At 48.1% G+C, this 25,366-nt stretch overlaps 1 protein-coding gene across 4 annotated transcripts in view; it reads left to right on the top strand.

The window, feature by feature from the left end:
- Nucleotides 1-25,366, top strand: part of SLC24A3 (solute carrier family 24 member 3) — a 466,771-nt gene that overhangs the window by 284,280 nt on the left and 157,125 nt on the right. The gene's annotated exons all lie outside the window — the stretch shown is intronic.

Raw genomic sequence — 25,366 nt, 5'->3', positions numbered from 1 at the left:
TTCACTATTATTATTCTGAATTCTTTTTCTTGAAGGTTTCCTATCTCCACTTCATTTAGTTGTTTTTCTGGGGTTTTATCTTGTTCCTTCATCTGGTACATAGACCTCTGCCTTTTCATCTTGTCTATCTTTCTGTGATTGTGGTTTTTGTTCCACAGGCTGCAGGATTGTATTTCTTCTTGCTTCAGAAAACACTCCCTGTGTTTTAAATATTGGTTCTCGGTGGTTTTGCTCTTTGTCAAGTTTCATGATGATTTCCCTCTATCATCCTGCCCCTGGTGTAACATGGAGATTCCAGATAGGGGGTTCAAGTTTAATCAAAAACCTGACCTTAAAGTCCAGAAGCTTCCACACCCCAGGGACCCAGATCTGCAGCCGGTTCTGAGGACCGTTCCCTCCTTGCAGATCTGCAGCAGAAGAGCTCCCATGGCCCAGACATGTGTCTCAGGCGGGGGCCCCCCAGAAGCCAACCCTGAGACAAGGTCCAGGGAGGCACTTCATTGGGGGATGACCCCACCCTGGGGCATGAGGCAGAGAAGGAAAGTGGCCAGTGGAGGGTATGTGCTGCAGCCAGTTACCCTGCAGCAGGCGCTGGAGCTTATCCCTCAGGGACTGGTAGCTGGTGGAGAGCACGGGCCTCTGATGATGACCCGAACCGAGGAGAGAGGGAGCTGCGGTATTTATCCCCTGCCTCCTGTCGGGCACGGGCTGAGGGCTGCACTTAAGCAGGAGACGACTGCTCTGAAACCCTCAGCCAGTAGATGGATGTTGTTGGGATGGAGGGATGGAGTTCCAGGAGCGTAGGTGCCAACAACGAGGGCGGACACTCCCTGTCTGCCGAGACCAGTGCCAGCCACGCCACCCCAGATGGGAGCCAACTGGCACCTGTGCCCACACCTTGAGCTCACCCTCAAGATCTTCTCCCCAGCCCCACCTGGCTGGGAACTCCCGAGGCTGGAGACTGTCCTGCAGCTTTGCACAGTCTGTCTGAACCAACGGAGGTGGGCGGGTGGAGTGGAAAAATGATGTTATCAGTCGTCCAGTGAACGGGGAGGAATCTGCATGCAGCTCCCCAGTCCCAGCAACCCCCGTGTCCCCTCAGGTGTGCTGTGTCATCCCTCCTCCCCCACCCCAACCGCTTTTCTTTCTGTTCAGCCCACACATTTCCTTTCCTGCCAGCATAGCAAGGCTCTTGTCTTGTCTTGTCTGGGCTTTTGTTTCCTTTGGTGCGTCTCCTCGAGCACTGCATCTGACTTTGGACTTGACAAATTCTATTAGTCCTACCATTTCTCAGGATTAGTGAGAAGGGCAAGAGTGTAAACCACATGCTGCCTGTGTGGTCTTTAATGCTCTGGGCCTCAGTGTCCCCATCTGCGTATGAGGATAAGGCTAGCCGCGCCCTCATGGGAGTTCCGCTGTGGGTTAAGATAAGACGTGTGATGTGCTTGGTCCAGGGCCAAGCACAGAACATTAACCATCATTTTCATTGTTCTTCCCTGGATCCATCTATGGTCACCTCTTGCCTGGATAGTGACCATCACAGTGATCTTCCAGCTTCCTTCTGGCCCCTTCCAGTTAGAGTTCAGCACCACAGGCATCAGATTAACATCTCGAATGCGATGTCCAGGTCCTGCTTTGCTCAGGACTCTCCCCCCAGCAACGTCCCCACGGCCAGAGAGCCAGCTTGGCTGGGGCAGGGTTGGGTCACAGTCCGAGGGCCTGAGTTCGATGCCAGCTTCATGGCTCTTTAGGTACGTTGCCTCGGGCAAGTTACTTCGCTCCCCTTAGTTTTCAGTAACACGAGGATAATGACAGTGTCTGCATCAGAGAGCTCTCTGTGTGGGGGGGGAGGTGAAAGAAATCCATCCTCCCAAGCGCTTACATCACAGCCTGGTGCTAGAAAGGGCTGGGTAATTGTTGGTCATTGTTCTTATTCTTATTTCAAAGTGTCCCCACCATCCATGTGCCAGCCATTTGTCTTTTTTTCCCTTCTTCTCTGCACTCATATATCATAGTCTCACAAAATCAGATTCTTCCTCAACCCCCAAGGAATGCCAGGGCCTTCCTGCCCCCAGTTCCTGGCCAGGCCACTATCACCTTTGGTCTCCTTGGAATCCTCCTCTGAGCTCCAGCTGGATGCCATCTCCTCCTTGAAGCTTTCTCTTACTTCCCATAAGGAAAAGTGGGACTTTTCACTGGCTCAGATCTGCCCCTGCTCTGAATCCCCACTTTCTTTGTTTGTCTCCCAAGGACTGTCATGCAGGCCGCCCTCTGTTACAGTGCGTCTTACCTCTCCCCCTCCCCAGATTAGTGTGAGCGAGCATGGGCCACGCTGCCTTGGTGGCACCTTGCACGTAGGGACAGCTTATCCAAGGTGTGGGGTGTGCACGAGTGAATGAGTGACGTGTGCTTAATATCTTGGCTGCTGAGTGTAGGGTCTGCCCACTAGGCTGGTGGGTAAGAGTAAAGCAATGAAACTAATATGATGCTTCTTAAGGCTGGGCGATCCATCAATCCTGAGTATAATGAGATGGCCTTTTGGGAATGGACTTTATTGAGAGATGTGTCCTGAATTAAATGCTCAAGATACCCCAGAGTACAAGGCAGGAGAGAGTAGATTAAAGCAAAAACACCGATGCCACCTACTCCAGTTACCATGCCTTGCCTCTCTCCACGATGTCAGTGGCGCCAGGTAGCTTGGACTTTGCAGAGATCCAGGGACAGCAGAGACCCTCCCCTGCAGAGCTGTGTCTGTTTCCCAACTTCACAATGACTCAGCGTCCTTTCTGAACATTTGTACCAAGATGTAGCATCCAAACAAACATGTCATCGATGACAATCACAGTGTTCTCTTACGCTATTAAGTTAAATTCTTTCCCTGAAGTGTTGGCCTCTATTTACTGAGCTATTTAAATAGCTATCCTCTATTTACAGCAGCCAAAGCCAGTGCCTGCGTATGAAAACCACCCAAATGTGTTATCAGTTAAGGAATGGGCAGAGGTGGGGTTTGGGATGTCGTGGAAGGAGCCAGGCCTGTGTGTCTCAGACAGCAGGACTCCACTCCCCTCCCTTTCCCTGAGATCCAGAGAGTGTCTCACCCTCTTCAGAGGCTCCTGAAGATTTTCCAGAACTGTTCCCATTGCTAGTGCTCTCTTGTCCTTACACTTTAAGGAACCTCAAGGACCCCCAGAGATAACTTGCCCTTTCAATAGGCACCCCCTCTTTCATTGGGGAATTTGGGACCCGTTCCCAAGGAGCTGGCTTAGAGGATATTTGGAATAAACTGTCAATCATCGACCTTCCCACTCACTGTCAGCCAGGGACCAAGATGGCGCCCACCTACCCAACTCCTAAACCAACGTGTGTGTCCTTGGCTCCTGGGACACCTATGATGCTTTCTCTGAGAGTCTTGTTTCCTAAGGCGCGCTTCACCTTTCTCCCAAGGATACTAGGAGCTGTTTAAAGATAGATTTCTTGATGAAATGCTCTTTCACCTGGAAATCACAAAGCAAGAATGCAAGTTAGGTCCAACTGTGGCCTCATCCTTGGGCCTGTGGCTGGGATGCTCTTCGTGGATCCTTGTGATGTACTCTCAGAATACTGAGGACTTCCTGCTCCTTGCCCGGGAGTGGACTCCAAAGGTAATCATGGAATCTGTCTTGTCAGCTGTTTCATTAGCGCTCCGTACAAGGGTAGAAACCTGAGGATCTATTTTTTTCCCCTCTTGAACTTGTGAAAACTGTCTTTTCCTCAGCGCTGTGGACTACAGGGCTGAAGGCAGACGTGTGTGTTGGGCAGTTAGCAGAATGCTTTTCAGCATCTGAAGCTGTGATGGGCCCAGCAGTCTTGGCTTGTGCTGGGTCCTCTCATCCTCTCCTGAACACAGGCCCAGCTTCATTTGACTTCATTGCTTTCCTGTTTTACAGAGTTGGCTGGAGGCAAAACCCATTACTCTCCTCTGCAGAGGGCGGGTCCCGGAGGGTAATTTTATCCCCAGGCTCATGTGCACATACAGCACATCTGAATGCACACGTGACACACACAGATGCTTATCTATGGATACCATAACCCTCTTTTAAAAGACAATAGGAAAGAAATTTTAACATCTTAGGCATGATTACTTAAAATGGGATTCTGGATAAATAAAGGTGTGTGTGTGTGTGTCTGTTTTTAATCTCTCCCTTGGCAACTCAGAACTCCATTGAAGAGGGAGCGTAGGTTGACATGGAGTCGGAATACAGTTTGAAATGGAGCTGTGAGTTTTTAAAAGACAGCAACCTTTCATTCTCCCCTGAAAACCCACTTGCCCCTTGGCTTGGCCATCTCAGAAATCATTGCCGACGTCCATTGAGTGGCTCAGGTTGGAATCTTAGGAATCAGCTTTGGTTTCTTTCCTTCCCACCCCGCCCATCAGCAAGTCCCGGCCATTCCATCTCTAACCTGTGGCTCTATCCCAGTCTCCTGTCTATCTTTGCTGGCACGGCCATTATCCAGGCCACCATCATCCCTCCCCTGGACCAGCATGCCCTGCTCATGTCCACGTTCCACGTTATGGTCCAGGCAGTCCTTTAAAGACATACGTGGGGGTCGGGCTGCATGTTCTGGGTCTGCTCACCTCTCCAAATTCATGTCCCCCAACCCGCCCACCACACTTCCTCCCCACACACCTTCCTCGTGTTCCTTAAACATGTCAAGCTTGTTCCACCTTGGGTACCTGGGTGCACCCCTTCCTTCGATTCCACGTTGACCATCTCTTCTGCCATCTTGTGCGTTTTTTACACACGCCTCGTTTCTCACGTGCGAACACTCCCTAACCACCTGCCGCCTGAAAGTTTTGCTCCACTCTTTGCTGGCAAAGGAACCAGATTTTTCTATACCAAAAACGGCAAAAAGTGGATCCTCTTGTCTCCCTTCCTATAGTAAATAGACAAGTCAGTTCAGAGAGGAATCTGTCCAAACTAGAAAGAACTCAGTATGACTAACGAGATGATTTACTGTGTCATCCCTTATAAAATTAGCTGGCCCTCGTTTAAAAAAAAAAACAAAAACTGTTAGGAAGGAGAAAGCTCTTCTGTGAGTGTTTCTGTCTCTACGTGATTTAGTGATGGTGTTGGCATGGAGACGCAGCATGGGAAGGGAAGGAGGTGTCCTGCACTGTCAGATGCGGCAGAAGCTAGAGTGTTTCCCGTTGTGATATTTCTCATAACAAGGTGCAAAGAAGTAGCAGTTGCTGGGCATCAACAGGAGAGCGATGCTGCTTTGAATGCCTTCAAACCAGTTGAGTACCGAGGGGTCTCTCTCTGTTTGTCTTTGGGGTAAATGGGCGATGGCACCGTTCACCAAAGGAGAGAGAGTGTGGCTGGGAGAGGATGTCAGTATCTTAAGCTTGCTGATTTCCATGACGGCCCAGTGGTAGTGGGTCATTCTGTCCCAGAGCTACCGCTGTCCATCTCTATGACCTTGAGTAGGTCACTTGCCCTTCTCAGATCTTGGCCTCTTCACCTTGAAATGAGAAAAATGTTCTCAAGGCTCAGTCCAACTCCAAAATCCACAATTGGTGCGGGAAAAGGTGAAAGGGCTCCCGAGTGACTTCAAGCGTCCATCCCTGGTCAGCCGCAACACTGTCTGATTCCCTGGGACTCAGCCCCTTCCGAGGAGCCTGGGCTGCCTGGAAACACACAGGGGCATTGATATTATTGCCCAAGTGAAACTCACCAGGCGGTGGCTGGGAGCTGGAGCACTGGGGGGCAGCCAGGCACTCTTGGAGGCTCTGTACACAGGCTCACCTCCATGGCCCTGGCGTTATATCAAGTCATGTGACCGGTGTGGGCAGAACAAAGGCCCGCAGCTGCTTCATATAAGGAGCAGGACTTCTGTAGAGAAACAAGAGCCACTGCCCCCAAAATAACATTCATGGCTAGAGGCAAGGTGCTAGACAACTCCAGAATCAGTTTGCCGGTGGTCCGTATACTGCAGTCCGTTACCTGTGCACGAGCCCAAGGCATCAGGGTGGGAGCTGGACAGAAAGGTCCCCCGATAATGCTCAGCTGAAGCTCAGCCACCAGGGTAACAGGCCACTATTGCCCCCGCGCCATTTTTCAGCCGTCAGTGGACCTGGCAGTGGTCCAGGTGCATCAGAGAATTTCCCAGAAGCTCAGAAAAACAATCAACCAAGTAGTTACGAACTTCTCTCCCTTTAAGACGCTGACAAGGGAGAGCGGGAGAGAGCACCGTGGTACTTGTGAATATACAATGCACAAACACGGCGTCCAGCTGGTCCGCTCCAGGCTGTGAAGGGAAAGGGGAGGGGGAATGGCATTGGCGGGTGTCCTACCCCATGGAGAGGAGCATGCGGAGTCTTCCTCAAACCTCCTCCCTTAATCCTCCCATTTTATAAATGAGTCAACTGAGGTTTGGCAGAGTAAACGGTCCAAGGGAGCAAATTGCTGACATCGTGTTTAGACGAATGTTGCGTAAATATCTCGGGTTGAATCAAAGAAATAGTTATGGAGACGTTTGTAAGTGAGCGATGCGGGACGGGGACGTGGTCCTCACCTCCCAGGGGTCGGACATCTCGTAAGACGTGAACTGAGAAACATCACACAATAACGGAAGGTGAGATGCTCTGAGAGCACTGTGTGTGCATCAGCTTCTCCTGCTGTGAGCTGTTCTCGTTTCCGTTTTGCAGATGGATCGAGGCTCTGAGAGGGTCAGTGACATAATACCTAGGATGCAGGGATTATTTCCCCATTTCACAGGTGAGGAAACTGAGGCACTGAGAAGTTAGGCAACTTGCCCAGGGTATAGAGCTCAGGAGTGACAGCTGGGGTTGGACCCAGGTGCACGGCTCTGGAGCGGGGGCGGTGGGGAGAGAGGCCCCCTTCCATGGCAGTGACCTAAATGATGATTTTGGAAGGGCCTCCAGGCATGGTCAGTGAGCATGTTGTTTGCTCAGTTTTCAAAGCCTTTATTCTGGTCACAGCTCTAGGAACCTCCCAGTTCCTATAAGCTGCCAGCGGACCCGGGGGTTCTGGGGTAGCCCCGGGGACTGTGGCCGTGCTGCCAGGGCAGTGTCGCCAGCCTCGAGTCCAGCACCAGGGCAGGCTGGGCATTCTTGGATGGGCTTCACATCCCTCTGTGTCCAGACCCCTGAGTGCCTGCAGTCTGCCCACGTTACTCCCCCATCCACACGCCAAGGAGAGGGGCCATCAGGCCAGCCCTGGTTACGGCTCCAGCCAGGGCCCTGCCCTGCCCTTTGCTTTTACCCGAGCAGCCAGGCCGTGTGAAAGAGCAGGAGCCCAGGGCACGGGGTTTGCAGGGCTCAGCCGACTCTATCTGTGACCCTCGTTTGTCTGAGATTCCGGAAGCCTTTGAAGAGCACTCATGATAATTACAGAATTCCCACATATATTGATGAGAAACAGCTACATAAATAGCACAGCTTGGTATTTACAAAGTGCCAGTTTTCTGTAAATAGAGGATTTTGGCAACCTCTGCCAGGCAGCTCGTCCACCTCCTGGAGGCAGCACTTGTCTTGTTTCAGCTCTTTCCAGAGGCTGCTTCACATCACCTCGTGGTGGCCAGTCCCGTGATTTCAGCAGGTACATGGAAGCCTCCACGTGGGTGGGAGCCAAGAGCTGAGGCCCGCCCCCCATCTATTCTGTAGTGTGGGGATACCTGGTTGCCATCCGAGGGGTGTTGCGACCACCCTGCCACCATCTCTGCATAGACGCCTGACCCCCTTACAAGTGCTTGGGCTTCTCAGTGGATCTGTGGTCTACAGGCTGGAAATAAAGACTCCTTTATTGATCTGGAACAGCATTTTCCAAACTGTTTTCTCAGGACACTGCAGAAAGAAAGATTGCCATAGGTGTTGTGTGGACAATAGGATTCTTTAATCAAGTGTTCAGGAAATGCTAAGTTATTGTCTGATTATTTCTAAATGCAGGGTTTCTCACAAACTTTTAATGTGCTAATTTGGACCATGAATCTCCATATGGAAAGTATGATAACAGGGTTTACAGAACTGACCACAGAACTCTCCTTTTCACAGAGTATTTTACAGGAGTTTGCTAACATCCTACTTTGAGTAACAATGACTAACCACCCTCAGGGCTCATTAATGATCTCAGCACTAAAGGAATGATGTTGTATCAGTCAGCTTCAGCTGTGTAACAAAGGACCCTCCATTTTAGTAGCTTAAACCAAGAACACCTTATTTAGCTATGGTTCTGTGGGTCAACAGTTTGGGCAGGGCTCAACCAGGTGGTTCTTCTGGTCTGGGCTGGACTTCCTCATGTGTCTGTCATCAGTTGTCAGCAGCCAGGCAGCTTGGCTTTGGGCAGATGACGGGCTGTCAGCTGGGGCCACCTGTTGTGTCATCCTCCATCGAGCTAGCCTGGGTTTAGTCACATGGCAGCTGGACAGGGTCCCAAGAGATCAGTCAGAAGCTGCCCTAGGCTCCCTACTGGCATGGTGTCACCTCTGTTGCATCCTGTTGGTAAAGGCAATTCACAAAGCAGCTCCCATGGATCCAAAGCCAAGGAGAAATGAGCACGAGAAAATGAAGGCTTCCAAATTTCTGGGCAGGAGGGTCTTTGGGGGAGGTGATTTGGTTGGGAGAACAGGGCTGGGGTTCCTGTTGAAGCTGTGTGTGCGGAACAAAGAAACAGAGTTTTGGAACTAGATGGCATGTTTGTTTGGGGTGTCGGGAGCGGGAGGGCCTGCTGATGGAGATTACACAAGACTAAAACCACCCTAGAATCCACTTTTCCATGCCCCCACTGGAGGTGAGTCTACACTTCTCCCTCCCAATAAAATGGGATTCTCAGGCATCAAAGCCCAGCAATCAGAGACGACCAGGAATGCTCCTTCAGTCACTCCAGCACAAGGTTCAGTTCTTTTCATTGTTGCAGCAAGAGGATTGGGGGGGACAGGCCCAGAGGAGCTTCCAGAGCATCTCTGGAAGGGGGAGGTTAACCTGGGCCACACGACTCTGAGGAGAGATAGTAGAAGGAGGCGGAGGGTGCCTGGGTTGGATGCGTCAGAAAATGTGTACTGCTGGCGATTGGATTTCTCCGTGGTGTCTGTCCAGGAAGCAGGAGAGTGTGAGCAGGGATGCTGGTGTCACAGGATGGAGGCACCAGCAGTTGCCCCACAGGCAGGATGGGGGTCATTTGGGGCTTGAGATTTGGCTTTGTCTGCATCCTGTTAGACACGTTGCTCAGGATCTGTAGGCCGGTGTGGAAATGATAGAAGTCTGTCGGGAACACTGGGCTTTGGTCACCTGTGGGCAGATCTTTACATCGTCATAGGCCAGGATGGAAATCGGTCTGTTAGAGACTTGACCATGTGCCAGCCTCAGCCAGCTGCCATCCACGGCCCTGGGCTTCTTCAGTCATGTTGGAGGCATGGCAGCATCAAGAATGAACCCCCAAATGGGGAAAATAGTTGAGCCGGCAGGTGACAGCCTTGGCCCTCTGCTGGTCCATCCCATTGCCTACAGGAAACACTACACAGATGGACACTGCCCAGAGGACCCCTTGGTTGGTCAGCCTTGAAAGGAGCACATGCATTGGAAGAGTGACTCTTGGAATATCCCAGGACAAACCACTTGACTGCCAACAGGAATACCAGCATGCGGCTACCTGGCCCTGCTCACCTCATAGGCCTCCAGGGGAGTTTGTAGAAAATCATTCAGGGAGCACTTCGAGAGGCCACCACTAGCATGCGTAGTGTCTCCGGATGCATGACAAAATGGCGCCCCTTCCTGGGCAGAGCAGCCCAAACAGGGTGTAGAACTAAGCCACTGGGTAGAGGCTGGGAGCTCCCTCCCCTCAGCTGAAAGGCTTGTGCAGTGCACACACTGCACGGCTGTTCCCAGCAGTCTCTGCAGTCTTTGGAAGAAAGTTTTCTCTTCGTGATCTGTAGCAGCGTGAAAGCATGGTCATTGCTCTGCTTAGTTCAGTATTTTACTTGAGATCACTGTTTGCTCAAGCGCATAGCACTTAATAAAGAAGATTCTTTACCTTGGATCAATCAACCAACAAATACACAGTTAATCTCATTATTCACAGATTCTGCATTTGCAGATTGGCCTACTTGCTAAAATTTATCTGTAGCCCCCAAATCAATATTTGTGCGCACACTTTCTCAGCTTAGGTCGAGCGAGGCAACACTCGGCCTCCTGCCTGGGCTCTGATACTGTCAACGAGCATCCTACTCACAGCCCACTTGGTGCCACACTTTCCTCATCTCTGTGCTTTTAGGGGGTGATTTTGCTGTTCCCAGTTGCCTCCGAGCACAGTGCTGAAGAGCGGTCTAGGCTTCCTGCGCGTGAAGGCTGGGATGTGCCTGACGGAGAAAATACACATGTTAGAGGAGCTCCATTCTGGCATGAGTGACAGTGCTGTCGGCCATGAGTTCAGTGCTAATGACTCAACAGTGTGTGTTAAATAAGGTGTTTTTAAGGAGAAACACGGATAAAACAAGGTTCTGGGTTGATCCTTTGATGAAAACGTTGTGACTCGAGGCCCGCAGGGACCTGGCCCTGTATTTGCTCTTGGAGGAAGGGGTTGGTCCTCGCTCTTCGGTGTTTGTGGCAACTTGATGGACCGTGGCTACTGTGCACAGGAGGCTGGGTGGTGTCAGCATGGTCGCCTTGTACCTGCAGCGGGGCAGCGTGGTGGACCGCCCATCTCACCGCAGCGGGATCCCTGATTTCAGGACGCGCCTCATGTCAGCGGCGGGGTGGGGGCAGGACCGCACGGTAGTAGGCGGGTGGGCAACAGGAGACCTGTGTTGGGATTCCACCTCCCCCGAGGGCCGGGGCGAGACCGTGTACCTGTTACGTGGCCTTCCTGAGCTGAGTCTTCCCTCCTCGAAGACAAGAAGATAATATAACCTACAGCGAGAGGTTGCTGTGCGGATTAGATGGAAGATGTATATAAAACACTGGCCGGTGCTGGACTTCACCAGGTCCTCAATGAGTGTTGGCTCTTAAGAGAGAGATGACCCTGGCTTTTCTCAGGAGGAGCCAGAGAGCAGGGGCGGATCAGAAGAGGACCAGCTGAGACCATCCTTTTCTTTCCAGCACTTTGGATTTCCTGAAAGGTGGAGATGCCTTTGTTCATGTGCTAATACCAGTACCCCTTCAAGAGCCAAATATTAATGCATTTGGGACTATTTGTGTTCATGTCCCTCTACGTCAATGCAACGTTGAGAGTTAACGGTCTTTTCATTTGCATTGCTGTTACTGAGTCCAGCTCGTATGCACGACAGGCCAATAAGTTTGAGATAAGAGTTTTTGGGGCAAGGAATAGCGACTTTATTCGGAAAGCCAGCAGACCGAGAAGGTGGCTCCCCAAGAAACTTCTTGCCTGCGTTAGAATTCAGGCTTCTTTTATGCTAAAAGGGAAGGGAGTAAAGTCAAACATTTCCTGGTTCCTGTAAGCCTCCGGATGGGATTGTGAATTTCTCCCCCCCGCCACCGCAAGTCATTCACAGGTGGGCCTGGTCAGGATGTTTCCTGTGAGCTAAACAAAGGTATTTTAGCTTAATGCTCATTACCTGGGAGGCAGGGTTCCCAGAGATGGGCCATTACGTGTAATTTAAGCTCATAGGCAACATCTTTTTAGTGATGAACTCGTAATAGAATACAAAAGGTTCTTCCCTATTACATTGTAAGTTTTGAAACTGGGTCTCTCTTTCGTTAGTACAGCCTCATCCCCTGCAGAAGCCCCATAATGATGAGGGATTCTTATAAAAATCAGACCTTCTATACAAGGAGGACATTTCTCCTTTGTTCCTCATCCTGAATCGTATTTCCAGGCACCTGAGAGACAGGGCCCCTCGGGAAATGTGACACGTGCTCTGCACAGTTGTTTGCCCTCCTCTGGCTATGTTTGGGGCACCTGTATTTTACAGATTATATGAAATTTTCTGAGGTTCTAATTTCTCATGACTCTGGGTCTCTTCACTCTCCTTTCTAGTTCCTTTTATATCCTTTCTCTTCTTGACTGGCATTTTCAAGGAAGATTTTTTTCCCTTGTTTTTTGCCTACTTTAATAGCAAGAATTCCATTAGCCACAGACGAAGACCAAATTCCCTAACTGTGTCTGTCCCAGAGACTTCCAGAACTGTCACTTCTCCTCTTACTCTTCTCCATGCTCTTGTCCTCCTCCAGGCTAAGGGCTTTATCCTAACCAGAGAATCGAGTTCTAGCCTCATTCCCCATCCCTTCCAGGCTTATCCCTTTATTTCCTTTTTACACTTCATTACCCAGTGGCACATTCCCAAGGCTAGTGGTATTTTCAAAATACACACACACACACACACACACAGCAAAGGATGCTTATTCAGAATCTATTAAAAATCTGTTACAAATCAATAAGAAAAAAGACAGACAACCCCATAGAAGAAAAAGAGCAAAAGAAGTGAACAAACACTTCATTGAAGAGGACATTCAGATGGCCAGTAAATGTATGAAGAGTTGCTCAACTCCATTAGTCATCAGGGAAATGCAAATTTAAAAAGTAGTGCAGTACCAACTCCACATCCACGGGCACGGCTGAAATGAACAACTGGCAATCGCAAGCATTGACAAGGATGTGGAGCAACTGGAACTCCCATCTGCTGCTGGTGGAATTATGCATTAATGCAATCACTTAGTAAAACTATTAATATTTGGCAGTAAGGACTGAAGCTGAACAGCAATGTGGGGTTGCTCTGTGACCCAGCAATCCCATTCCTGTGCATCAATAGAAATGCATATTGTGTGTGCACCAAATGTACTAGAACGCCCATGGAAGCACCGTTTGTAATAGCCGAACACTGGAAACTATGCAAATGCCCATCAGTATTGGAAGGGATAAATAAATGGTGCTAATGTCACACAATGGAAGACTACACAGCCATGGTAGTGATCTACAACTACTTGCAACAGTGTGGCTGAATCTCACACCAGGGTACTGAGCCTGACACAAAAGAATGTGAACTGTATGATTCCACTTATATTAAGGTACAAAAACAGATATAAGTCAGGATAATGGTTAGTCTTAGGTGTTAGTGACTATGACGGGCTTGTGGGGTACTGGTCATGTTCTGTTGTTTCTTCATCTGGTTACTGATGCCATAGGTGGATTCAAGTGTCAAAATTTATCAAACTGTTCGATTATAATATTTCCATTATAATAACAAAGGAAACATAAATCAGAACCCTTGAGTCACTGGTGAAATGCAGCCTAAGCACAGAGACCGCTTCCTGCCTTCTGCAGCCCTGGGCGGCAACCTGGAGTGCACACCCACGCTGGATCTCAGCTGGCTGAGGGTGCTGTTCACACCAATGGCCCAAGAGCTCGCTGGGTCTGCTACTCACACTTCTCCTCCAGGAGTTCAAGTTGCCAGGGGCACAGCTGTTAGCCTCACAGTGTGGGTAGGCAGTTAGCGCAGACCCTGGGGGCGGGGACCAATCTTCTTTCGATACCGGTGGTTGATGGACGTCAGTACTCATAACACAGGCACAGTAAAAAAGCGTATACCTATTTGCTATAATCTGCTCCATTTTACAAATGAAGAAACTAAGGCTCAGAGAGGACAGGTAGCCCATCCAAGGTCACTCAGGAAACAAGTTCAGAATCAGAACTAGGGTCTCCCACACTCCAGAATCTGCCTTCTAAATGGTGGTCCCTTCTGCCAGGAGGAGGAGTGTGGGAGACTCAGTCGGTCCTGCTCTGGCACAACCTGCACAACCCAGAATGCTCATTTAAAATGCAAACTAGTTCTCTAATCTGCCTTGAAAATGCAAAAGCTGTTCCTTTACAGAAATGTGAAACCAGAAGGTTCTCAGAGGCCGGTAACACCAACTCCTCCACATTGTACATTCCAAACAGTATGGAAGGGATGAAGCCAGTGCCAAAATGAGGAATAAACATCCCATGTGTTACGTGTGGGTGGTTAATAGTGCATGAAGACTGGCGAAACGGATTTCCTGACATTCTGTGCTGCAGGAATGGGGAAGAGTTTGCATTTGATTTGCTTTTCCAAAATTATTTTCAGAAATGGTAAAGGAAGCTGAGAGGAAAAAGCAAAACATCTCCGACCTCCCTTTCCTTTATAGTGTAGTCCTAACTCATCTGTTACAATCACCAAAGATCAGTGACAAGTGTTAATAAAAAGAAAATCTCTTTAAATAGCAATGTCACTTTAAATGTATTTGAAATGTATAAACATTGAAGTAATTTAAAAATTACAAATAAATTAGTACTCTCCCATGCCCCTCCCCTGCTTCTTGTGGAATAACCCTGAAAAACCATGCTTGGTAAGAACATGAAATGGTGAAGACCTGAAAGCTGGCTGGTATAAGAAACCCCATACATTTAGCTCACGCATTCTGATTTAAAAGCAGGTTTTTACTCTCTTCTCCCTTTTGAGTGAACATATTTTGCTTAAACCTTCCTTTTAGACCAAACTCATGATGACTTGTGTGAAAGAGTTAATAATAGTAATAACGCTGACAATGGCAGTGCACTGGGAGACGTCTCTAGATGTTCAGGCTGCCCTAATCCTTCTCCATCCCAACACATGTTTTATGCTCTGGGGGATAGGTCTCCTGCTCCACCCAACCATCTCCTTTCTTTCTTTCCTGCTTCCTTCCCCGCTTCCTTCCCAAGTCAACGTAAAGCTTTCATTCACAAGTATTATTGTTTACCTTGTGCTGTCCCTGGTTATGACAAATCCTGAAGGAAGACGGTTTGGAGGTATAATCCAAGGATGCGGAAACCTCCCCCTCTCCCTTCCCCATTTGCCTGGAATCCCAGCATCCTCGCATCTCAGAACCAGTCTTAGGATGCGTGGTCTCATTCCTCATCAAAGTCATTTCTTGGGAACTTGGTCATTATTTCCAGAATGTCCCCGTTAAAATATAAAATGCTCACCTGAAATATAAGAAACGTTAGCATCATTAAAATAAAAGGGGTGGGGGGGGGGACGTGCTTACCAGTTGGGACTTTAGCAAGCAGGCCTGTGGGATGGGAGCTGTGTCCAGCTGGTCTATCCAAGTTCCTCTTCTCCCACATCCTCCTGGTTTGCAAGTCATCAGCTGTAAGGGATGAGTCAACACGCATTGTGACACTCTTACTAAGTGCAGGCAACCAGGCCTGCCAGGGGGTGGGGGCGGGGGCAAGAGAGTAGGGAGAGGATGAGGATAAAGCCTCCACTCCTGCCTCCAAGCGTTTACAGTTTGGCAGGGATCCAAACCAATGGCAACTCCAAATGAGACTCCAAGGGATCCCACCTGGCAAAACATTATCAAATCAACCAATCGGTTTGGGGGACCTGTAGCTGGGCTGGAAGGTGGAGTCAGAAGGGGAGAGATGGGGGCAATGTTGAGAGGCAACGCCCAGAGCAGGCACACCTGAGCTGGCTATTGAATGCTGAGGCCCAGGTGAAATTGCGCTCCTATCTATACAGAAACCCTGGAGCATGTGAAGTTGCCAGATGGTGCATGTGTCACTACCCCTGGAGGGGGCCCTGACAAGGAAAGGGAAAACTGGACACTGGTGGATTTTTGCAGAGAAACGGAGTTTTTTTTTTGAAGTGCTGGGTCATAGAAAATATTGAGACAGCTAGTGATGCCGGGCTGTCATTGGGAGCCTCCGAAGGACCTGGCCCACAAAGTATTCATTCAGCAAGTCTTTATTGAGGTCCTGTTATGTGCCAAGCAGGTGCTGGTGCTGGGGACACAAAGGCGAGGAACAGAGAGGTGACCCGGAGGCTCCTGCAGGAGCCCTGGGGAGGGAGCCCTGGGTGGGATGGGAAGTCTTCAGAGGCCATAGAGGAAGCACTGAATCGTGTGTTCTGGGAAGAACCAGGCACCACGCTTTGTAGGTAGCCGACAGCCAGTAAGTGTTGGTTAATTTGAAAAATAAACTAGGTTTCCAGGGACAGCTGGTTACCTAAGGGTAGTATCTGTGCAAAGAGGACGGCAAAGCTCTGAGCTTTAGAATCCAGTGTTGCCTCAGGTGCAATTCCTGGTGTAAACAGCAAGGTTTGCCTTTACATAGATTCCAGAATGTACTGACTGAAGTGAGCCATGCCCTCTGCAAAACAGTGTCCTGGAGGCCACACATTCATTCCAGTGACCTGCCCTTATCCCAAGAGTTGCAGAGCCCTTCCTTATCAGGGAAGAGTTTGGGATATATGAGTCCCTCTAGAAAATCAGGGTCCTTGTGTTACCTTCATTCTTTGTTTCCATCGCGAATATGATTATGTAGGCTGGCCATCCACTGGGTTCACATATTTTACCTCCAGAGAGTTTGGACCACTTTCCAAAATCAAAACTACCTACTAAGGACCTCATCTACCACATCTGAAGTTGTCAGAAAGGACCAGCCACAGGCTGGGAAGGCGATTCCAAATGACTGGTGACATCTCAGGCTCCTCCCCCAAGGGGTGCTGAGAGCTGCCCGGTGTGCACCTGGCGCCGTAGAAACCCAGCCAGGTGAGACCACACCCTGTCTTCCTGCGGAGCGGGGAAACTAGAACAGCCTGGAAGGTGGACGGTTCTCATTCCTTCTCTTCGTTCTGAGATTCTAGCCATCCAGGCAGGGCGCACAAATAGCGTCACCAGAGACCTCGAAAGAAAAAAAAAAGCATAAAAAGAGCACCTGAAATTCTAGCGCTTGTGCATAGATATGCAACCGAAAGTCTGCCCGAGTGGTGTCATTCTTGCCCCCAGAATGAAATTCTCCAAGGAGGAGGTGATGGGGGGGTGGTTGGTAATCACCACGCCTACTCCGCCTGTCTGGGGGCATCTCGTAGCAAAGGACAATAGCAAAATGAAGAACTAGGTGAGCATCTGACAATCACAGTGCCAAACTCTGATAGTTTGGTGGAAATATATGCACAAGGCCGAGGTGGCACAGTCGACACTATGGACCTGATACGCATGTGGGACAGAAAGAAAGGGAGCAGGCACACGCGCAGGTCATTTTGAGTGAAGCAACCTGCGCACTAGTAACTTGAACTCTGACCTCAGATCAGCTTCCCTGCAGGACACCAAGGGCAACAGGCAGGGGGATAGGAGCGGCAAGGAGGGATGCCGCTTCCTCCTAGCACCGGGTCTGAGGATAAAGGAGGAATAAGGCTGTGTATGTTCATCATGAACACAAGACCTAGCGGGAGTGAGCTCACATGGTGTTCAAGAACCACACAGCTCCCTTGTTAGGCTCAGAGTGGTGACGGAGGTGTGGGGAATACGTATGGGGAATAGGAGAAGGGGCTCGTTCACCCGAGATGCTTACAATGCAGGTGGGAAGACCACACATTGCTGCACACAGTTAGTCAACCCTCGGGAGCAGGTCTGAGTTGGTGAGTAGCTCAGACAGGAAGGGGGACAAATGCAACCCTGGAAGGAAGGACTCCCAGCTTCCATACAGGTACCATACAGGTACGCCTGAGCTCCGCATCAGAGCTGCTACCCTGGGGTCAGCTGGCCTCGCTCCCACCCTTGTTCAGAGCAGCTCCCTCTATGCACACTGTGTTTAATTAAGACCAGATAAAAGGGCTTCTGTTTTCCGACTCTTGCTCCCATGTGGAGTTGAAAGGAAGCAAACATCTAGGTCAGCCATACTCCCTGGCCCTTCCTGGGAAAGGAGGGATGTTATTACCGAGTCCCTCAGAGACAGGATTGGAGATGCAGAGTCTGGGTCCTGCTGCTTTGCCACCTCCCTCCCCCATCCCCCCGTGTATCCCGAGGCCACCTGCCCCCCACTGAGGGACAACCTGCAGCATGTCCACGGAGCAGGGATGAAGTGCAGTTTGGAGGCATGTACTTTTTCAGTTTCCTGGAAGAGACAGAGAACTGTTTAAGTTCCATTTTCCCTTTTACTGATACAAACTGATTTGTAGGATGCTTCCATTTCCTTAGAAGTAAACACCATTCCTTAAAATCCTCCAAGCAGGTAGCTGGCCTGAGCCTTTCTGCCCTGGCCCTTCCCCAGGATGTAGCCGGTGAGGAGCATTTTGTGGCTGGTGTGGAATCAGCCACACCCTCCCCACACCCCTGAGCATGTGGAGGAACCTGGGGCCAAGATGATCAGAGCTAAGAGGACTTTTCTGTGACGGCCAAAAATCAGGCCACAGTCTCTTGATGCCACATGATACCAAATCCTTTCATTCCTCCCCCTATTTTTGTTTTTTGGTTGTTTTAGAAATAGATTGTAAACCAAATCTCATCAATATATAAAACAGAGCTGCTTTCCAGAAGTTGCTGGAAGAACCAAAGCCATGCTCCCCTACCCCATCACTCTTTATCCTCCATCCCATTCCCACCCCTGCCCCCCACAAGGCAGGAAACACCAAGAACTGGGAAGCATGGTCTCCCTTCATTTTCAGGAATGGCAGATGAATCATTTTGAAGGTCTCTTCCAGTCAGAGATTCTCTTCTCTGTGGCGTAGTCACAAGCACTCACGCTCAAGCTCTCTGCGCAGAGGAGTAAATCCAGGCCTTGCCTCCGAAACCTGGCCCCTTTATGGACTCTCCTTGCTCTGAAATTGGAGCTGCCCTTCATGTAGTTGCAGAGCCTGGAAACCTGGTACCATCTGCCTTGCTGAATCCACTACCTGGCCTTCTCGGTCTTGGCTACTCAAAGTGCGGTCCATGGGCCACCAGTATGGGTGTCACCTGGGTGGCGGATAGGATGCAGAATCTCTGCCCCCCACCCCCCGCCCAGATCTACTGAATCGGAATCTACATTTTAGCAAGATCTTCTGGAAACTCGTATGCACATTACAGGGTGAGAAGCAAGTGGTACCCAGCTCTATTTACTTTCCATTTCTATTGCCCATTAACCCATGGGCTCTTGCCTCTGGATGGGACAGCTTTCTGGGGCCATTCACACTCCAGAGTCCTCCTCCGGATCAGGCTGAGGCTAGCATCCCCCCAGGTCCTTCCTTAACCACCCACGCTTTGCACCCCCGCCGTGTGCTCCCACAACTGTGACCTCCTTCCATTCCTTCAGTTGTCTATTCTCCCTTTTTGTAAGGTTAATTACTGTGTATCCCTAAGATCTCAGCTAAGGCATCACCTCCTCTTTGTAGCCTCCTGTGACCCAGATCGGATCACATCTCCTGTCTGTGTGAGCTAAGAGCACTCTGGACCTTTCCTCTGATAGCAGTTATCAGAATGTGTAATTATACATCTATTTATGGGATGGTTTGATTAACATCTGTCTCCCTGCTGTTCTCAGTTCTCCATGAAGGTAGGGACTGTGTCAGTTTCACTCGTCACTCTATCCCACAGCCTGACTTCAGGCCTGACACATCATGGATGCCCGCCAGGCATTAAGCTGAGCCAAAGAAGCCTGGTACAAAGGACTAGATGCTGTGTGATCTGTTATGTGAAGTTTCCAGAAAAGTCAAACTGAAGATATAGAAAGCAGATCATTGGTTGCTCGCATATGGGGGTAGAAGTAAGGAGTGGCTCCAAATGGACTTGGAGGAACTTTGGTGGGGGGGGTGGAAGTGTTCTAAAACTGGACTGTGGTGATTTTTGCACAGTTGTATAAAATTTGACAAAAATCATCAAACTGTACAGTTACATGGGTGAATTTTATGGTATGTAAATTACACCTCAGTAAAGCTGTTCGAAAATGAGTGAAATGAAATGAACCAGAATCTCACAGGTGACTACATCGACATGGCTGCTGTCATGTTCCCTCCCCACCCCCTTCCAGTGCAGAGATGTGCTTGTTCGGCACGGCTGGGTGAATGACCAGGTCCAAATCAACTCCCTCCCACACCCTCCCTTCACCCTGAGCCGAGCTCAGATGCAGGTGCTAAAACTGCAGTTCCTTTGATGGTGCCCCAGAGCCAGGGCAAGAGGAGATTCATGATTTCTAATAAACCTCAGCCCTCGTGGTAGCTCCACCCTCTCTCTAATTGGACAAATCTGCTTTGGGCACAGCCCAGAAATCAGGACATCTTTGTAGCGATCGCTGCAGAGTTTAGCAAAATAACCAAGTATTGGGAGCTGTGGTACAGTCAAGGATTCCCCCTTCCCTCCCAGATCATCAAAAATGCCCAGCCACTTTTAGTCATACTAGAATTCTTCTGACTGCATTCTTTTTTTTTTTTTTCAATTTTTGAAGTATGGTTGTGTTTTTGTTTTTGTTTTTAACATCTTTATTGGAGTATAATTGCTTTACAGTGGTGTGTTAGTTTCTGCTTTATAACAAAGTGTATCAGTTATACATATACATATGTTCCCATATCTCTTCCCTCTTGCATCTCCCTCCCTCCCACCCTCCCTATCCCACCCCTCTAGGTGGTCACAAAGCACCGAGCTGATCTCCCTGTGCTATACGGCTGCTTCCCACTAGCTATCTGTTTTACGTTTGGTAGTGTATATATGTCCATGCCACTCTCTCACTTGGTCCCAGCTTACCCTTCCCCCTTCCCATATCCTCAAGTCCATTCTCTAGTAGGTCTGTGTCTTTATTCCCGTCTTACCCCTAGGATCTTCATGACCTTTTTTTTTTTTTTTCTTAGATTCCATATATATGTGTTAGCATACGGTATTTGTTTTTCTTTTTCTGACTTACTTCACTCTGTATGACAGACTCTAGGTCCATCCACCTCACTACAAATATCTCAATTTCGTTTCTCTTTATGGCTGAGTAATATTCCATTGTATATACGTGCCACATCTTCTTTATCTATTCATCTGATGATGAACACTTAGGTTGCTTCCATGTCCTGGCTATTGTAAATAGAGCTGCAATGAACATTTTGGTACATGACTCTTTTTGAATTATGGTTTTCTCAGGGTATATGCCCAGTAGTGGGATTGCTGGGTCGTATGGTAGTTCTATTTTTAGTTTTTTAAGGAACCTCCATACTGTTCTCCATAGTGGCTGTATCAGTTTACATTCCCACCAACAGTGCAAGAGGGTTCCCTTTTCTCCACACCCTCTCCAGCATTTATTGTTTCTAAATTTTTTGATGATGGCCATTCTGACCGGTGTGAGATGATATCTCATTGTAGTTTTGATTTGCACTTGTCTAATGATTAATGATGTTGAGCATTCTTTCATGTGTTTGTTGGCAATCTGTATATCTTCTTTGCAGAAATGTCTATTTAGGTCTTCTGCCCATTTTTGGATTGGGTTATTTGTTTTTTTGTTATTGAGTTGCATGAGCTGCTTGTAAATCTTGGAGATTACTGCATTCTTTTCTCCTCTGAATTTGCATGGCTTTCTCAGTCATCCTGCAGATTAGTTCAAGCCCAGTACGTGGAAGAATGTGGCTCTAGCATGAAAGGTGTTGGCTTACAAGCCAGGCTGACATTCAGCCCTTCTCAGCATCGCTGATTGGGCCATATCTATTCTGATCTGCTGGTGTTTGTCCTTCCCTGGTGCTGCATAGTTAGAATGGCCTCTCTGCTTTCAAGGAACACGCTTGTCACAAATTAGAAGGCTTGGCCTGCAATGTAAGATATTTGTTTTCACATACACTGACACTATAAATAACGGCCTTGGAAGATCTGTGTCATTAATTAGAAGCTTTCTTTATCACTAATTTTCTAAAAATTTGACAGTGAGATGTTACATGGAGTCCACCTCTAAAGTAAATAGGCCAATGTGCCAGTTAGGGGAGGTTAATTACAGTGACAAATAGATCCTGTGTTAGTTTCCCATTGCTGTGTAATAAGTGGCCACAAACTTAGAAGCTTAAAACAGCACCTATTTATTTTCTCACCATTTGTAGGTCAGATGTCCAGGCACACTGTGACTGGGTTCTCTCCTCAGTGTCTCACAAGGCTAAAATCAAGCATCAGCCATCAACGGGGAATATCCTTAAGGCAGGTACCTATCACTCTTTGAATCTCTTTCACCAGGAAGAGCTCACCTGTGTAGGTTAGCCCCACCAAGAATTATCTCCCTGTCTGAAAGTCACCTGCTTAGAGATCTTAATTATACTGGCAAATTCTGTCTTTAGCAGCAACTATATTAGTGTTTGAATAACTGCGAGAAAGTGTATGTATATCACCAGGGCCGTCAGAATTCTGCCTACCACAGACCCCTAAATGCATCATGGCACAAACCGAACAAAAGACACCTCCTCCTCACACAACATTTCGAGGAGTGGAGTTAGCCCATTTCCAGGTCAGCCAAGGGCATGGACCCATGGGGCCTCTGCCATCTTCTACGTGTGGCTTCCAAGATCTTCCTGACCATGACAGCAGCCAGCAGAAGGGGTCGGACATGGAGGAGCATGATATGAAAGGTCTTTATGGACCAGGCGTGAGAGTGGCAGCCCATCACTTCTGCCTGCTTAAATTTGATCGGCTGGAACTCAGTCACATGATGGCACCTCACTGCAAGGGATGCTGGGATGTGCTGTCTTTAGCTGGGTACCACTTCCCAGTGGCATCTATACAGCCTGGTTAGGAGAGCACCCGTTTTTGGTGGATAGCTAGACATTCCTCTGCTACAATTGCTCTTTGGGGAAACAGTACGGAATGAATCCATCCAAATGAAGGATATTGTCCTCCAAGGTTTAAAGTTGACATGAAAGAACCAATATCTCACTTTTGACCAAAAGACAGACACCATTTTTAAAGATATCGACATACATATTACTCCTAACTTAATTTCATTGTATTTACTAGATTTCATCTCAAAAGCCTTTGATAGTTTGAAAAATCATATCCACTCCCAAATGATGAAGAGTTGAATGACTGGACTTTTTCTGAAGGATATGATACTCAAAATCTGAATTCCAAATATGTTTTGAAAGATAGAAAACTTGAGAAAAACGGTATCACCTCCCAAGGTGACTACTTTTAATTATGACATTAATTAGAAAATAAAAGTTCTCGATATTTTCTTTAAAAAAATCTTGTGTTTGACTCATACCTAATCATTGTCAGTCCTTCATATTAGGAAAAATTTTGTTTGGGTGAAATAAATATAAAGGTTCTGAATTGCCAAGACAGCATTTACTAAATTTGGTCTACTCAAATTTCTGAAAGTTACTTTCGCCATGCTATTCTAGATACAACTCAAGAATTACAGCAATTTCCTTTTTTTTCCCACTCCGCTTTTCTACTTTACATACTTCCTTTTGGTTCTTCAAAAGGCAACAGATAAAATAAATTTTAGAGGAAAAACAATTTTTCTAAGAATGTGCCATTTGAGAACCCCCAGACAATGCCCGTGGTATCAGTGACCTAATTTCTATTGTGTCCTGTAAGATTCAACACTTCTCACAAAGGAGTGAGGAAAAGGGAGACCCAGTGGGAGGATGGGGCTGGCAGTCGTTTTCAAAGACTTACCTTAGTTCATGCAATGAGGCAAATGAACAACTGGAAATTGAAAGAAGAATTCTACCTTCTTGACTTATGTGTAGCCACAAAATCACAATTAGAGAAGCTTGAGGTTTGGTGTGTTGTGTGTGTGTGTGTGCCCATGTGCACATGTCCGTGTGGACAAGAAAAGTGGAAATTCATTTCAACCTTTTATTTTGAACTTGAAGCCTAGCGGCATGTTGTCAAAATGAAATTAGGTCTTTGCACAAGGAGATGTCACTCCGAGCCTTCTCTCTGTGTCTGCTAGACCCGTACCTTGTACCTGTGTAGAATGGTAATCGCTAAGTCTGGTTAGCGAGACTTAGCGAGAGAGGAAGTGCCTTGAAAGTCATGAGCAGTTAAGGAACTAGACTGAAAAACTTAAAAAGAGGCAGTAATTCAGAGCAAATGAGGGTAAAGGTGAGCGTGGTAGGTACATTTGAACCAAGTTGTCAGTGAGGTCTGAGAGCAAATGAGAGTGGGGAGGGGACAGGAGAAGTGGAGCCACGGCTCAGGTGGGCTGTGCATCACTGGAGTTGTGTTCAGTTACAGGGGATAGAAAACTCAATGAAGAGTGGCTTAAACTCATAGGTGCCTATTTATCTCCAGGGAGGGATTTCCCAGGAGTCAGTTCAAGCGCTAGCGCCGTGCCTTTGCTGTGTCATTGATGTGCCATCTTTCTGGCTGGCAAACCTTCTCTTTGGTCCTCGTGGTTTCAAGATGGAGGCTCTATTTAGGGAAAGGACTGTTGGAGTCGTGATGTTAGAGGAATACACTGGGAAGGCGGAGGAAGTGATCAGGGTGGAAGGGATGGATTTGAGGTATTAATAATGACAAAGTCTACCATGGTGTGATTCCACAGGTGAGTATCTGAGGTAGGGTGGAGGATAAGACCCTTGGACGGGAAGAATTCCAGAAACGGGGAGTCAGGATGTTGAGAAGATCATCCACATCTATCGTATAATGAAATCTCCAAAAATTAAGACAGAAATGGTATTATTTTTTAATTAACGATCACTCCCTCTTCCCCATCACACATCCATATGACCTTCCACTGCCCTCGGGATGGGCGTAGGAGAACAAATTCCTTGGTGCAGTTGCTATAACACACCATGAGTCTCTTGTTTTTCTTCGTACTCTGCGTCCTCCTGGTCTCCTTTAGAGACCTCTAGAGACACACCGCCCTGTGTTGGTGGGACAGGCGACCTTTAGCCTGGGAACACTCTGTTCCTTTGGCTCCTGGGGACTAAAGGACTCCAACAGAAGGCCATTCTCCTGCCGATCACCCACCCTGTGGGGCACACTCTCAACTTTCCTCTTAACGAATCCTAGGATCGCTTTCGAGAGACTACGTTATTACCTTCTTTCCTCCTTCCCTTCACTCCCTAGAGGACCAAACAGCCTGACCTCAGCTGCATGATCCACTCTTGGGGCTCAAACTATATCAAAATCTCAAAAGCCAAAACATAAAAAATAAAACAAAAACTAGAAAGATGATTTTGCTGACTGTGTAAGAAGCTACTCACTTCCTTGCTGCTGGCTGTTTTATTGGCTTGGAAACAATTTTCAATTTAGTTACCTCTCACCTAAAAGATTTCCATTGCCTTAGAGATTTATCTTGAGAAAAACTTCTTTCTTTCTTTGAATGTCTCATTGTTAGTACATTCTGGAAATAATCCTCTCCCCGTAGGATACAAAATTGGGGCTCAGGCTTCAGCCAGGAATAGAAAAATTCCGCTAAGCCTCTCCCTTTAGCAGAGGAAAAAGCAGATAGGAGCAGCTCTCCTCCCACATCCCCAGATCTCTGCAGACAGCTTTGGTGTCTGCAAAGTAAAACTCAGCCCTGTCGTGTTGCTGTCTCCACAGCTGCCTCCCAGCTGAGGGAAAGACCACCCAATACATCCTGCTGATGTGGACATTATTCCAACACCAAATTGTTGAGGTCTTTAGAGCATAGCTGCTCCTCCCGCGGCCATCTCCTTAGAAGTTTAGGAATATAGAACAGGTCTCCCTACTTTC

Source organism: Eubalaena glacialis, chromosome 13 (genome assembly GCF_028564815.1).
Source record: "Eubalaena glacialis isolate mEubGla1 chromosome 13, mEubGla1.1.hap2.+ XY, whole genome shotgun sequence".
In the NCBI taxonomy this organism is placed as follows: Eukaryota; Metazoa; Chordata; class Mammalia; order Artiodactyla; family Balaenidae; genus Eubalaena; species Eubalaena glacialis.
Note: the sequence above shows the minus strand (reverse complement) of the source record. Positions and strands in the feature narration are given on the sequence as shown.